Genomic DNA, 15,289 nt, shown 5'->3' on the forward strand with positions numbered 1-15,289 from the left:
TGGGAGGTGTTTCTAACTGTGGGGCAACACGTTTTTTTACTGAAGTTGTGCTTTCCTAGACCTTTGCAGTAATTTATCAAGCAAAAAAAGAAGTCGGTCTTACTGTGGTGGGGCTTCAGAATTCTCTGCCCATAGGCTCCTGAGATGTAAATCCGGCCCTGGAGGCAACTCATTTTTGTTGCCAGAGACCAGTATCCTTCCTGTAGGTGGTCTTATAACCTGACAGTCTAAGAATTATAACAATTCATGTGTCTCTCAATGGATTCGAAAAAGGAAAAAAAAAGGATTTTATGAGTAGTACAATAATTCTATTTTTTCCAGCTAGAAACAGCTAAAATTGTCTAAATGAATGTATTGAACAGTGTGTGCTAGGAGTGGGACGCAGTATTACAAAGATTCCGATTTGTAGCCCAGGTCTTAAAGGATAGTTAAACCTAGGAAGATCAATGTAATATATTGTAGCCAATAGGCTACGTTGGTTGCATTAGCTCTCATTTTCAGGCTAAAAACATCGGGCCAGATCCACAAAGAACTTACGCCGGCGTATCTATTGATACGCCGCGAAAGTTCTACGATGCCCCGTCGTATCTTTGTTTTGTATCCACAAAACAAGATACGACTAAATGTGGGCTCGATCCGACTGACGTACGTCTTAGTACGCCGTCGGATCTTGGGTGCATATTTACGCTGGCCGATAGGTGGCGCTTCCGTTGATTTACGCGTAGAGTATACAAATTAGCTAGATACGCCGATCCTCAAACGTACGTCCGCCCAGGGCATTTTTTTACGTCGTTTACGTAAGGCTTTTTTCAGCGTAACGTTACCCCTGGGTCTATGAGGCATACGCAATGTTAAGTATGGACGTCAGGACAGCGTAGAATTTTCCGTTGTTTGCGTAAAACGTTCGCGAATAGGGCTTTGCGTAAATTACGTTCACGTCGAAAGCATTGACTATTTGCGACGTGATTTCGAGCATGCGCACAGGGATACCCCCACGGACGGCGCATGCGCCGTTCAAAAAAAACGTCATTTACGTGGGGTCAAGATGAATTAACATAAAACATGCCCACATCTTAGTCATTTGAATTGCGCGCCCTTACGCCGACACATTTACACTACGCCGCCGTAACTTATGGCGCAAATTCTTTCTGGATACGGAAACTACGCTCTAAGTTACGGCGGCGTAGTGTATTTGAGATACGCTACGCCTGCCTAAAGATAGGCAGATCTTTGTGGATCTGGCCCATCAAGTACAGAAAATAACTGTTGATTTTGTCAGAAATGCAATGTCTTTATTACTTCCTATAACCTGAACAGAAAGCAAAAGCAATGTTATCTTTCTTATGTAAGCTACAGATCCTATTACCTCCCGCCCTCAACAAAGGCAGGCATGTTTAAAGTCCAGCCTTAGCTTCCTTTATAGATACAATGGAGGGGGTGAGCGTAGCCATCCAGGATCCGGAAGTGTGCAGGATTACCAAGTTTAAAAAAATAATAATAATCTATTCTAGTCACTACATCTAAGGACTAGTAAACTGCAATTAATTATATATTTGTTTTTGGGGTTTAGATATGCTCTGATGCAACTGGGGGGAAAAAATGACACGTTTCAGCCACTATCATTTAATGGGTAAATGTATTTTCTGTCCCCTATTTTGGCCCCTTCTCCAGTGCTGAGAGTGTAGGAAAAGGTTCTTTTTTTATGTCTAAAAAGAGACAGTGACTTTACCCTTCCAGCACCACACCACCATATTTTCTCCCCAAACTCAAATGACTTCAATGCGATATCTATCAATAGGTTATAGGCTGGATTTCTGTTAATGTCAGAGTTGGGGTGATGCAGGGCTTGGGAGAATTTGCGTGGCTCTCTGGAGCTGCGAGTTAAAGAAGTATAACGTATTCTAGAAAAACACTGAGCACTTAACCCTTTAAGGTGCTCATACCTTTACTGAATGTTAAAGTATAAAGTCAAGTATAAAAGACCGGGGGATCTAAAGAGGTTTCCTATAGGTCTTGGTAAAGGAAAATGTGGAAGGTAATAAGTATTGCCAAAGGAAAATGAGAAAAGTACTGATGTAGATAAGATTGTTATATATATATATAATATTTTCCTCTCCCAATCTAAGAAAAACCCTGGTTTCCATTCCAGTAACCATACATATAAGCACAATATACTATGGGGGGGACAAGACTTAATATCTCCTAATAACTAACCCGAGAGATTATAAAGACAGGCTGATTTATCACATTTTTTAGCAGGTTTAACAGAAATTGTAAATGTCTTCTCTAAATGGCGTCCGTGCCAAGCGAGCAACCCTCCGCGGTCACTAAGCAGCAGGGCAGCCGCTCAGCATAGGACCCGGAAGCTGGCGGCAATCACTGTAGTAGTGGTGTCTACGACAACAGCTTCCACATGGATCCAACAGGTATGGCACATACATACTTATATTGGTCCAAGCTGGTCCGATGTAACTATGTAAAAATATCTATATTTGTAATTCAACTTTAAACCTTTTTTTTTAAAGCTGAACTCCATAAAATGAAAGAGTCCTCCGTTGCAGTGGGGCAGCCCCCAAAGTGCAAGGGTTGCCTGAACATTTAGCGTAGGGGACAAGAAAATCCGTTTTAATTACCTAATCCTCCACTCCCCCCAGAAAACTGTGCTCCCCCCCCCCCCCCCATTTCCGACAGAAGACTTTCCTTCGGCTCCTCATGTCTAATGCAGGGCTATGGGCATGGGTCTTGAAGACCTCTGAGAACCTTAGACCACCAGAGTGCAGGGGAGAGGAGGCTGCAGGGACTGGACTTGCAGCAAAGGAGCCTGGGGGGAGTGGAGGATCAACTATAAGTGAAACAGCTGTATGCAGTTCCCTAGCATAAACTTGGTGTTAACTCTTGCAATTCAGCCCCACTGCAAAGAAGGATCTTGCCATATTCTTTTGAAGCTGAACTCTGGAAAACAAAAAAGTGGGGCCCCCTGAATTTTTTTTCCCCCATGCAATGGCAATTAGCCCCCCCATTTCTTCGCATTCAAAGTACATGCTTAGGCATTTTAAACAGAGCAGAGATTACTTGCAATACTCAACTTCAGGAATTCAGCAGCTTTGTAAAATGTGCTGGATTAGCAGGGGTTAAGCCCATTGCGACGCATGCCACTCTTTAAAATGTTTACATTTTTTTTCTCATTGCCAGGAGCATAATTATCGCTATGCTTCTGACATTGGAGCTTCTGGTCTTGGTTCCTGAGGCTGCAGAGTTCCATGCAGCTGCTGTTCCCACCCCTCCTTCTGCCCAATCACAGAGCGCTTTGCAATACGCAAACTCATTCAAAGGCTTCTGTGAATGAACGAGCAGAGATGCTGTGTGTGAGAACAGCATCTTTCCTGTCAAAGCTCTGAGAGTGTTGTGATACCTGCACTCCCAGAGCTTTGCACTCCCAGAGCTTTGCAATACTATCAGATGTAAAAAAGAAAGAGAAGTCCTTGAGGACTTGACTCATAGGGGGAGATTTACTAAAACTTGTGCACAAAGCATGCAGCTCTGCATAGTAACCAATCAGATTTTAGGTTTTATTGTCAAAGCTTATTTGAACAAGCTGATGTTAGAAGCTGATTGTCTACTATGTACAGCTGCAGCAGATTCTGTGTGCACACGTTTTACTAACTCTCCTCCATAGTATGCTATTACATTTTACAAAGTGGCATTTTCTAAATGATACTTACCTAGATGGATGCAGCATCTGTCTGATGCAGCATCTGTCTGATGCTGCATCTGTCCCCCGCCAGCTGTAACACTGAGAACCCACTGATCTAACACCACTGATTGCTCGGTTCTCACAGCTTCCTGAGCAGAGAGCTGGTAAATGACATTCGGCGACTCTCTGCTCTGCCACAGCCCCCCCACACCCGCGCTCACTGGAGGGCTGGACTGTGGAGGGGTGGGAGCGGCCGGCTCACGCTCTCAGTGGCTCGCTGAGAAGCTGAGCCGAGTGGTGGTCCAGGCATGTGGGTGTATCCCGATTTCTTTGTTGTGATCTTGCCCAAGCCTGGACCCCCTCTGTGACATCAGCAGACAGCGGACTTCAGCCCCACGTCTGCTGAAAACTGGTTCATTATGCACTCTTGTAATCCATAGGAGAAGTACAGCCAAATGAGCATTGGCTGTACGTCTCCTTTTAATGAAAATCACACGAATAAATGAATGATAGAGCCAGAAATATAAGACAGCTAAAGTCCTATGCAAAGTTTAACTTTTGCTGGAAATGTTATGCTTGCTCCCGCCCAGCTCCTTACTGGTCAGTGGTTGTCATTAGAATAAAGAACATATAAGGAAGCACCTGAGAAGGGCTCAAAAACCCAATTTTGTACATAACCTCAATTGCCTCTATCTGTAGGGCTGCCGATCATTTTGACATGCGGTTTCTCATTTATCATCCAGCTGAGAAGAGGCCCGACGCTGTGTTCTCCACGGGAATTCCAGAACAGAAAGTGAGCCGTGTGTAGAAAAATCGTTCCACCACAATACCGACATTTCAGTTCTTTTTAGTTGTGAATAAGAAAGTTTTACTTTCTTTCAGTAAATGTTACCAGTAGTTCTTTTATATAAGCCAACTTTTGTCTTGGGTTATAGTTCTTTTACTTTTCCTCAATGGCTGCATGATCATAAGTATACTGGGGAATGTTGTAGAAGAAGACAACTGAAATGCGTAGGAAAGGCAATTTGTGTGCACAGTGGTAGTGTCATTAATGTAACAAGCCAGCTCTAAAAAAGAGCGATATAAAAACCGTGAAAATGAGAAAGTGGTGTAAGAGGTTTCTTAGACAAAGTAGGAAATTCTGCCAAAGATAAATGTTCCCTCAAGAATACAGACGATGTCTGGTCTAGTCCGTCCTTCAAGCTCCTGCCATTGTTAATTGCCCTCTGTTTGTATCTCAAAACACAGATATATTGACAACTCGAAGACGGCATTTGAGTAACCATACACTGAAGCTGTTGTGTTAGTGTCAACATGGTTTAATTGCTACTGAGTATATGTTGGGATGAATGTAGATATCTAAAAAAATATATATTTATTTTATAATGTCTGTCTAATATTTTGACTTTGTCTTTTAAATCTATTTTAACAATGGTGAGTTTCTTTCAGAGAAAAATAAATTATAAGAAAAATAAAAGTGTAAGCAAGTCTTCAGTGGCACTAATGGTTCTTACAGTTCTTTTGTGAAATTATATGGACCAAAGAAAGATCACCTCATTACCAAATAGATCTGAGCTTTGTGTTATAACCATGCTAACTAGCTAGTGGGACATAATAGAACTAGAATTTCAAGCACTGCCAGTCTCCAGCTATAATAAAAAGCTCTTAACAATTTAAACCTTAAATCTGAGCATTTTTTCACCCCGCCCCTGAGTTTCCTGTACCACCAACCCCACCCAGTGTGTCCATATTTGGGAAACCCTTGGCCCCACCCATGAAAAGCTAGACTGTTCCCTCAGGGGAGGTTAAGCAGCATGGCTTTAATATCTAAGAGCAGCTGGCATAAGAAACTTGAAATTTTAGTTAACCAACCATTGTCTACTCTTTTGTTGGAACTTGAACTGATATGTGAAAATGTCCTGCTATGTTTGTATAGATTACTGCCTTTAGTAACTGATGATATGCGAACATTTTGTAGTACTTATCAATGTATTTTAATATTTTTACTGAAAATAAAGTTTGTACAGTCTAACAGTAAGTTGCCATTACAGCCTATGAGGTAAGCATGAAAACATTTCTGTTATTAGGGTAATATTTTCAAAAAGTTTTTTGCACCATGCAACTTTCACCACGATCAATACAAATGTAAGAAGTATGTTTGTGAATCCTCAAGGATTTTTGTATTTCTGCATATATTACACCCAGAAATTTTGGGTCCCCTTACACAGCTTTAGGCTTGAGTCCCCCCCGGGCCCGCCTGCTGGCCGTCCTACCTATTTCCCATACCTGTACGCACTTAACCCCACTCACACCTGTACGCGCTCAGCCACACTCACACCTGTACGCGCTCAGCCCCCCTCCTTACCCCTGTACGCGCTCAGCCCCCCTCCTTACCCCTGTACGGGCTTAGCCCCCCCTCCTTACCCCTGTACGCGCTCAGCCCCCCTCCTTACCCCTGTACGGGCTCAGCCCCCTCCTTACCCCTGTACGGGCTCAGCCCCCCTCCTTACCCCTGTACTTGCTCAGCCCACCTCCTTACCCCTGTACGTGCCCAGCCCTCCCTTACCCCTGTACGCGCTTAGCCTCCCTCCTCACCCCTGATCTGACACCCCTGTATTAGACAGTGGTAGCTGCAGGGGAGAGAGTGCTGACAATGGCTGGGACAAAGAAAGTTATGGGTGACTTTACCGCTTTCTCCTGCAACTGCCCCTGTCTGACCTGGGAGATCACATGACCAGAACAAAGTGGGCTGAGAAAAGGTAAGAAGCTACAGATCTTGCTTAACCTGGCCAAACATGAATGGAATATGTTATGTACAACCAGCTAGCCCACGCATGGATCGAAATTTGGCCATTCCAGCTGGTTGTCGATCAATCGATTGATTGTGTACAACCAAACTGTTGGGTTTTTCTTGAGCGATCTGTGCTGCCGGCTATAGTTTGCAATATTAATTGTATTCTGCCAGTGGGGAAGGCTCCTCTTCGACAAAATACAATAACACAGCAGGAGGATTCCCCCATCCACATCAATACATGGATGGGGGGAATTGGCTATTTTTTTTCCCTGTTTCAATATGTTTGTTGGGTTTTTTGGAAAAAAAACAAGCGATTCATAAGCAAGCTTGTTAATCGTCCATGCAGGGGCTATAAATGGGTAAACATTACCAATGAGCAATAATGATCATAATTATACTTAACCAAAGTGAAAATAGGGGATGGTATCAAAAAATGTAACAAATTTGGATTAAATTAAATGTGTTAGAATATTGTTTGTTAAGCCTACAGGATGTCATCCTAGGGGTTATATTAAAGGGACTAAGTAGTGACCAGTCTAGCCATGACTAGTATACATACATTTTGGATTCTGTCTGGTCATCCATAGAGAGGGGCTAAGGATTGTGGGCCGATCCATATAGCTGCCTCTGTGGTACATATATTGCCTTTTAATAAGGAGGATGTCCTGATTGCTTCATAGGTAATCCCGCCTCGTTCCAAGCGTCATCCCCGGCAGTGAATCTACCGTAATGGCGGCCCCCCGCATGGCTGCCTCGGCGTTCCCGAAGGACAATGTCCCCGCCCACTGGCATCACCCCCGCCGCAATCACGTGACGTTCTAGCGTCACACGAGTGCAGGGCAAAGCCGTGCGCCCGTTGACAGCATAGAGACGTCCGGGGGGGGATCGGGGACGCCGCTGACAGGAGAGAACGCCCTGTAGCGTGGGCGGCAGGGAAAACCCATCTGCCCATAGAGCATGATTGGAGCACAGAGCCCTGTGCTCAAGTAGATCTGGGGATTCTAGGACGTTTCTGCGCCCAGATAAATTGGAGAATCCAATTTTTGCAAAAGTCGAAGAAAGAAAGGGGGTACTCTAACTGACAGCGTGCAAAAGTAATAGACAACTTTAGGTAGGATTGTCATTTTGGCTGCAGAGATCCTTCCTATCCATGAAAGGGTCCTAAATCCCCACCGAGTCAGAACATTGTTAAGGTAGTCCCAAGAAAGCGAATCGAACGCTTTGTAAATATCCAAAGAGAGCAAAAAAAAATTAGATTTTATGTTGATGGAGGATATGGATAAGATGGATTACTTTGCGTATGTTATTTCCTGCCTGATGACTGGGCACAAAGCCCACCATGTCCCTGTGAATGAGGGCCTAAAGGTATTTATTGACACATGTGCCTAAAAAATTTTCCCAAAACCTTTAGGTCCACATTCACCAGAGAAATGGGACGAAAAAATTGTGGGTAAGTGGCCTCGTCAGTTGACTTGTAAATCAAAGAAATGTGGGCCTTAAGTAAGTTCAGAAAGGGGCTTGTGCCATCACGCCAGGAATTGAAATAAGAAGTCCGTTAAGGGGTGAGTAAGGTTGCGAATGTTTTATAATACAGTCCGGTGAAACCATCCGGACCTGGGGCTTTGGATGGCTTAAGAGATGTAATAGCTTGTGCGACCTCCGACTCAGAAATAGGTGCTTTTTTATGATGTGTTGTGGGCCATGGAGGACAGCGAAGGAAGGCTAAGCGTTTGAAAAAAAATCTCTAAGCCTTGTCCAGATCTAAAGAGGCAGGTCTGCTGTATAGGGATGACAGAAAGGAGACAAAACTAGAGACCATCCTAGAAGGGACCAAGGTGAACCCACCTCCCCTTACCCGTAGCTGAACTGGCTTATATGAGCCCCCCACCAAATTAAGTTTCCTGGCCAACATAGGACCAGGTTTGTTTGCACTACTATAACATTTATATTTGGTCCAGCGCAAAGGCTTTTCAGCCTGTGCAGAGGAGAGCAGATCCAGCTCAGTGGCCAGATTATCACTGGCCTTTCTAATGGCCACTGTCGGGTGTGCCTTCCAGGTTGCGTCTGTGACCTCCAACAGGGAGGACAATTCCAGGGCCCGTTCCTCCCACCACATTTCTCACAGGACGCAATTTGAATCAAATGCCCCCCTGACTGTAGCCTTTTGGGCTTCCCACAAGGAGACACGAGATTCAACTGAGCCTACATTTTCAGTAAAATAAGTTTGAATGTGCGTGTTTGTTTTTTGTTTTTTTCATTCAACCCGCTGGTTGAACGCAACAAAATGAATCATGTATGGCCAGATTTACACAGGTTAGTCACCTTAGGTTTTAGGAGGGGACATGTTTAAAACTAGTTATGTTGAGGCTGGAATTCTACTTCGGGATTATGATGCAGCAATATTTGACCTTTTTTTTTTGCATTTATAAAATCACTTTAAGGGCATGTGCTGAAAAAACGCACAAACATACCGCCCACATTCTATCATGTCTATGGTGATATATTATTCCACTCTGCTGGGAATACGCGCATCCCGAGGCAAATTATAGCTTTATCTGTAATTCCCCGCTGGGTCTTGATTACCTGGATGAGGAGACAGGTCTGTCTCATGCTTTCCACTACTCTCTATAAGCCAGCAGGAGGCAGACTCCTATTGTGTCAAAAATGTCTGTCTACTCATATTGAAAGGCATCTAATGCAGTTTTTGTTTTCATGCCCAACATTTCTGTCCACAACTGCAGCACTTTGATGAGAGTTCCTTTTGGTAGTAGAAAATAGGTAATGCCATATTTGCTCAGTGCACATATTTACCATTGGTTCACACCTATTCATTTTTTAGTGCATTTTGCGGTTTGCAGGAACACACTACAGCCCATTTAACAAGGTATCCGATGGATCTAGTTCACATATGTGCGTTTTAAACTGGTGTGTTTTTTGGAAAGGGTCCGGAACTTTTTTCTCGCAGCAGATTGCGTTTAGTGTGTAATAGACTTCAATGGACCACCCCAAAATTGCAAGTGTTGGGCTTTGATCCTTTTTTTTTGCGAATAGGAAAGTGTGAGAGTTCCGTTTGTGGAGTACGACTTTGATGCCACTTTGACTTGACTAGACACTCTGGCACTCGAATCGCATCAAAGTAGGGCAGGAACTTTTCATGTGTCCAAAGTCGCACGTTCGAGTTTAGGACTAGAGTTCAGGGCTAGGGTTAAATGTCAGTGTTAATCGTTGGGTTTAGGGTTAGTGGTATGTGTTAGGGTAAGGGGTAAGTATTAGGGTTAGAAAGCTAACCTTAACAATTACGGCTAATCCTAACAATTACTGATAACCTGAACATGTGCCTTTGGTAAATGTTCCTGCAGTACTTTGATACAACTTTAATGTGGTTTGAGTGCCAGTCACATCAAAGTCGCACTCCATAAACAGAACTGTCATATTTTCCTAGAAGCCAAAAAAAAGTGCAAAGCGTGTTCAAAAACACACTGGGAAAACGCATCAATCACAACACGCATAGGTGTGAACCTAGCCTTAGATCCCGTGTTCGTAGGGTGCTCGGCAGAGGTCAGAACTTTCTGGCGAGCACCCAAAAACTGGCAGGAATGGATGCAATGTGAAGGAGCACTCAAGTTTCTAACCTTGGTGTCCCCACCGTATGTGTGATATTTAACAGGAAAACCACAATAAATCTTCATCCAGAATAAGGCAAACTTCACCCAGTTTTCTTAGTTTATGTATACAATCCATAAAGCCAGATCTCCATATTTTCTCTGTTCTGAACTGCCTTTTGCTGTAGCTTTATCCTCCTTGATTCTGCTTGAAGTAGGGTGACCAGACATCCCCCGTTTCCGGGGACAGTTCCCGGATTGAGGACACTGTTCCCGGACCAAGTCTGTCCCCGGATTGGATTTGAACAAAGGCTGGGGCAATTTCAAAGACTGTGCAGAATTATAAAAAAAAATCAGAATTTCACACTCCTAGCTTAGGGGGGTGTATTTTTTTCCATTATCTGTGCCCCTTTCTGATGATCATGTGCTGGTCGGAGCGGAGTGAATATGTCTTCAGTTTCGGGTGCATGCCCATCCAGCTCCGCTCGCATGTTCTTCTGCCTTGGCTCAAGTCCCGGCCAGCCGCCTGCCTGCTTATCTCCTTACCTTATCTAGTGGACTGATCTTCCTCCGCACCCCACCCGGTGGTATTCGGCCGCTAGTGGTGCGGTTTTAACCCCCGTTAGCGGCCGAAAAAGGGTTAATAACGCCGGCAATGCGCCTCTGCAAAGGCGCATTGCTGGCAGTATAGCCGCGGCGTCCCATTGTTTTCCATGGGAAGGAGTGGTGGAGGAGCGGTAAACACGGCGCTCCTTCACCGCTTCAAAGATGCGGCTAGCAGGACTTTTGGAGCGGCCCACCGCCTCAGTGTAAAAGCACTTGGGCTTTCACACTGAGACTGCAGGGCAGGAGTTTCAGGCGGTAGTTAGACGCTATTTTTAGCGCCAAACCGCCTGAAAAACTCCTCAGTGTGAAAGGGGCCTAAGAGGGTGTAAGGCAGGCCGCGACAGGTAGAGAGACACTGATTGCCGCCATTATTAGTAAAAAAAAAATATGTCCCCAGATTTTATTTTAAAAATCTGGTCACCTTTGTGGTGGCAAAATAGGCTGTATGCAGAGCACACCGCCATTTTGTCCTGTGCTAAAAAGCACAGAATTCGTCTTAATGAAATAAGCCATCTTAAAGCTAAATAAGTTCACTCACTATCCATTCTCTGCCCATCCATTCAAGTCAAGAGACCTCACCAATTGTTCTCAGTCTAGCTTCCAGTCATCACTGGTCTGCCGACGCCCTCACAGGCAGTTTTATTAAAAACCCAGCAGGAAGTGATGTCACAACATGTGACCTCCTCCATAGGAAGTGAGCTCACAGGGTGTGAGCTCCACCCAGCAGGATAACCCTTCTAACAGGGACTCAATACAGTAATATAACAAAATAATACAACAACACCACATACAATACAATGAATAGAAATACATACAATGAATACAATACAATGAATAGAAATACATACAATGCTGGCTAAAGTCTTATAGGCGTGTCTGGGCAGGGAGTGCATGTGCCCCCCTGACCCAAAACCGATCACAAGCTCTCATATTAATCGCTGATAGAATCCTTAATCTGCGCCATTCCATAGAATAATGCATATCCAGATTATACCCTTATTAAGGTGGAATGGAGGATATCTACAGGCGTACGCTACGAATCCCAAGCCATGCTGATCAGATAAGACCCAGATAAGAACGCACATCTGTCCATAACCACTCGTGTGCTTGCGGAGTGAGCGCATCCCCTCCTCAACGATCGTCGGTGCTAAATGCACAGAGGGCCCCTCGCTGGCGGACATACGCCCACGCCGCAAACATCACACTCCAACCTCAAGACATTTTCTACTACCAGACGAGATTCAACCAGCCTCAGACTGCCCCAGTCAGCTCTATTTAGAGCGGGTTGCGGAAGTACTAAGACTGGGTGCCAGTATGACAATACATATTAAATACATCTTGAAAGTCCACCCTAACACTAAAATCTCTACATCTACAGACATCCCCGATCTAACACTAACTTATCTAGCCCTGTAAAGAAGAGCTCGGTATACATACCTTTTTTTGAAGCTGATCCGGTGCAGTCTCCAGCAGTGGAAGCTCTGCAGAGGACACAGCCAACAGCTGTGAAATAAATGGCGCGTGACATCACCCATAGAGAAACTATGGAGATTTCGTTGTCGGCTGTGCCCTCTGCACCCACCTCCACAGAGAAGCTGCCGATGATAGCTCAGTGTGGGATCGACTTCAAAAAAGGTATGTATACTGATTTCTTCTTTACAGGGTTAGATAGGTTAGTGTTAGATCGTAGATGTCTGTAGATGTAGAGATTTTAGTGTTAAGGTGGACTTGTCCTTTAAAAACATTTCTATTTCTGGGTCATAAAAAAAATTGTGAGTTAAAAAATGGAAATTAAGTCTTATTTGTTTGATGGTTCTTCCATGGATTCATCCCAACATTTTATTTTCATATTCCCTGTACAAAACAACATTCATGATAACAGTCAGTACTGCTGTCTTAGAATATGAAAAAAGAAATTGAAAGGAAATAAAAAACAAGGTAGAAATATATTCAACGTTTTTCTTTAACATACTTTATGTATTCTTTTTTTTTTTTTTTTTTTTTTTTTTAGACCAAGATGTTTTTATTTAATTTTTTCTTTCTTGCTCTTCTTTCTGTCTTCTCTCTTATTACAATCTGCTGCCGCTCCGCAAAGTTATTCAAAAAAGATAGTTTATAAACTATGTCCACACCATTGTCATTTTGCTTGTGGGCATTGTGAAGCCTACAAGCACTTACTTCCTGGAAGTCTTGGGTGGGGAGTGATAATTGGGTAGCGCACTGCATCCTGGGAAATGTGTCATCATTTCCCAGGAGCATTAGAGGGAGATGATGTCAGGATCCTAGGTGATTCCAAAGGCAAATTTCGTGGGACTGCATAGCAACAGGCATTTCCAGATGCCTTTTTAGGTCTAATGAGCACAATAATGAAAAAAAAATTGGGATGGAAACTCCACTTTAATAAAGCTTGATAAACAAGGACGTTTTCTGCAAATCCCAGAATTGCTTTTCTTATTATCTGTCATCTTTCCCTCTATTTCTTATTCATTATCTGCATTTTCTGCTTGCATATTCTTAATAACTTGATATTTCCGTTTTATGCTTCCATCTGTATCGTTCCACTTATTTCTCAAATCTCTTTTACTTTCTCTCATTTCATTATCTTCATACATTATTTTTGTATTTAATAAGTACCGAAAGATGGTCTAAAGCCATATACTGTATTATAGCCATTCAATTCTTGTATAATTTAAACTGTAATCTCGTTAGCTTTGGGTTTTAATTTTACATTTTTTTTGCACTATAAACAAAAAAAAAAAAGATTCGGCCCGACTTCTGGGACCTATGCCCCGCCTTAGGTCGCTCTAGTGCAGATTTTCTTGGGCACACAGCCTGGGCTCAGAAAGGTCTCTTTTGACCGCCTTCCTTTATAACCCCAGGATGCCTGCTGGTCTCACTCATCCAATGTCTTTGCCCTGGGCGACACGGGACCTGTTCCACTTTGGCCACTTGGTGGACCCTATATCACCCAAGATGCTCTCATTTTCTGAACTCCCAAAAAAATTAGATCTGCCTCGCCAGGTGTTTTATGGGTATTTGCAGATACGATATTACACACAATCCTTTCCCCCGAATCTCCAATTTTCGGCGCCAACCCCTTTTGAGATACTGGTATTAGAGGGATCAGGGCCGGCGCTAGCGCAAGGCAACATGGGCACTTGCCTTACGGCGCCAGGGAACAGGGCGGAAAATTGACCGGTCCGTGACAGTCGCCCGATCATCGAGATAGTGTGTGTGTGTGGGGTGTGGGCTGCCACTGCAGGTGACGTCTGAAGGACGAGTCCCCGCAGCGGCGCTGACCTGTGCAGTCACACTGTCTCGTCCTACGTCAGTGAGTGAAGTAAGTGGCCCCGCCCCTGGTTCCCCTGGCCACTCAGCCGCATGATGTGAAGGAGCGAGGGCTGCAGGAGGCGGAGCAACGGACGGACCGGACCTGCACCAGCAGGCTGTGCAGTCTGCGGCGTCATCCTGGAGGCGACGGCGACCTGTTGAGGGACTCGGGACGGGAGCCGCCTGGTGCACAGATTGGTGTTCAGAAACAGGTAAGGGGGACCGACCTGCTTTAAAGTTTCCTGTTTAACCACTAGAGGGCCGCGCTATAGACGAAAGACGTCCACAGCACGGCCCTCAAGTACCGAGTGGACATCTTTAGACGTCCTGTTGTGATTCCCCGTGCGCGCAGCTGGGGGCGCACAGCGGGGAAACAATGTGCCCGGCGCATCGCTCGGGAGCCGATGCGAGTGCCTGGCGGCCGCGATGTAACACCCACGATCGTCGGTGACACAGCAGGACGTAGAGCTCTGTGTGTAAACACAGAGCTCCACGTGCTGTCAGGGAGAGAGGAGACCGATCTGTGTCCCTTTACATAGGGACACAGCATCTGTCACCTCCCCTAGTCAGTCCCCTCCCCCCACACAGAAAGAACACACCCAGGGAATACATTTAACCCCTTCCTCACCCCCTAGTGTTAACCCCTTTACTGCCAGTCACATTTATACAGTAATTAGTGCATTTTTATAGCACGGATCACTGTATAAATGTGAATGGTCCCAAAATTGTGTCAAAAGTGTCCGATACGTCCGCCGCATTATCGCAGGCCCGACAAAAAAATCGCAAATCGCAGCCATTGCTAGTAAAAAAAAAAAAATCATAAATCTATCCCCTATTTTGTAGGCGCTATAACTTTTGCGCAAACCAATCAATATACGCTTTTTGCGATTTTGTAGAAGAATACGTATCGGCCTAAACCGAGGGAAATTTTAATTTTTTTTACAAAAAATTGGGATATTATTATAACAAAAAGTAAAAAATATTGTGTTTTTTTTCCAAAATTTTCTGTTTTTTTATGTTTATAGCGCAAAAAATAAAAATCGCAGAGGTGATCAAATACCACCAAAAGAAAGCTCAATTTGTGGGAAAAAAATGATAAAAATATAATTTGGATACAGTGTTGTATGACCGCGCAATTGTCATTCAAAATGCGTCAGCGCTGAAAGCTGAAAATTGGTCTGGGCACGAAGGGGGTTTAAGTGCCCAGTAATGAAGTGGTTAAAAAAAAATGCACTTTACAAAACCACAAATAGTTTGTACAAA

Source organism: Rana temporaria, chromosome 3 (genome assembly GCF_905171775.1).
Source record: "Rana temporaria chromosome 3, aRanTem1.1, whole genome shotgun sequence".
NCBI classification, from domain to species: domain Eukaryota; kingdom Metazoa; phylum Chordata; class Amphibia; order Anura; family Ranidae; genus Rana; species Rana temporaria.